The sequence below is a fragment of the Sinocyclocheilus anshuiensis genome, unplaced genomic scaffold (assembly GCF_001515605.1).
Source record: "Sinocyclocheilus anshuiensis isolate Anshui unplaced genomic scaffold, SAMN03320099.WGS_v1.1 C32503502, whole genome shotgun sequence".
Classification (NCBI taxonomy): Eukaryota; Metazoa; Chordata; class Actinopteri; order Cypriniformes; family Cyprinidae; genus Sinocyclocheilus; species Sinocyclocheilus anshuiensis.
In genome coordinates, this window is record NW_015617277.1 from 1 (window position 1) to 1,051 (window position 1,051).

Genomic DNA, 1,051 nt, shown 5'->3' on the forward strand with positions numbered 1-1,051 from the left:
TAGCAAATCTATAATTCAGTGATCAATCATTTACGCTAATATGGCTTTATTCTGAAATTCAGAATATATATATACAGATACTAACATGCAGATAGTAAGATAATAACAGAATAGTAAGAGCCTGTTTCTTGGTATTGCTGTTTCTTTCTCAATATCTTATTTGTTATCAAAGTCAATGATTAACTGTCTCTTTCATTGTTCTGAGTCAGAGACACTCCTGTGTTTTTAACAGCAACCTACATTTTGGTGCAAAGAGTATTATACTTCTTATCAAAGAAAAAGAGTCAAGATTATTAATGCACATTTAAAAAAATGTTTTGAACTATCTTTCACAGTACAGTTTATGTGAGTATCAGACAAGGACTTTGTGTATTTGCACATAAGTGATTGCTCTCTCTCTCTCTCCCTGATGTGTTTCTGTGTAATTTGTGTTATTTTGCATTTAGATGGATATGAAGGTGCTATTAATATCAGCTCTACTAGGATTTGTCTCTCATGTCAGATCAAAAACAGGTAATACAAGTCATTTATCGCCAACAACACGGCTACTTTCTAGTGCCTTAGGGGCATTCTTTTAATGTTTAGGTTTACGAGTTTATTGTATGAATAAGTGCACTGTTTTGGCATAAATATACAAAGAAATAACTTTAAAAATACCTTCTTGAGTTATTCTGCAAAAGATCTACTTGTTGGCTTTTCTTTTCATAATGCTTTAGTCACTGGGAAATGATGACGATTTGAATCTGACTTAACATTGTACAATGTTAGATCTTGTCTTCTAAAGTTGTTGTGTATGTGTTTTGCATTCAGATAGCAATATGTGTATTTCTGCAAATGCCAAAACATGTGGAGAGTGTATTCAGATCGGGCCACAGTGTGCGTGGTGCAAAGATCCTGTAAGTTATTTTGTCTACAAAGCTTGATCGTCTTCTCTTGACTCTGGAAGATGATCTGAGTCTTACCAGAATGTGTACTTAGCAAGTCTCTGCTTGCATCTTAACAGGGTTTCAAACCTTCACGCTGTGATGACAGAGATTCTCTGGAAAAGGCT

The 1,051-nt window shown here is 34.3% G+C and overlaps 1 long non-coding RNA gene across 1 annotated transcript; it reads left to right on the forward strand.

Moving 5' to 3' along the window:
• The first annotated feature begins 409 nt into the window (after positions 1-409).
• On the forward strand, positions 410-1,051 carry LOC107682703 (uncharacterized). Its single transcript, XR_001633565.1, has 3 exons — positions 410-513; positions 811-896; positions 1,004-1,051. It is a non-coding gene; the product is annotated as an uncharacterized LOC107682703 (long non-coding RNA).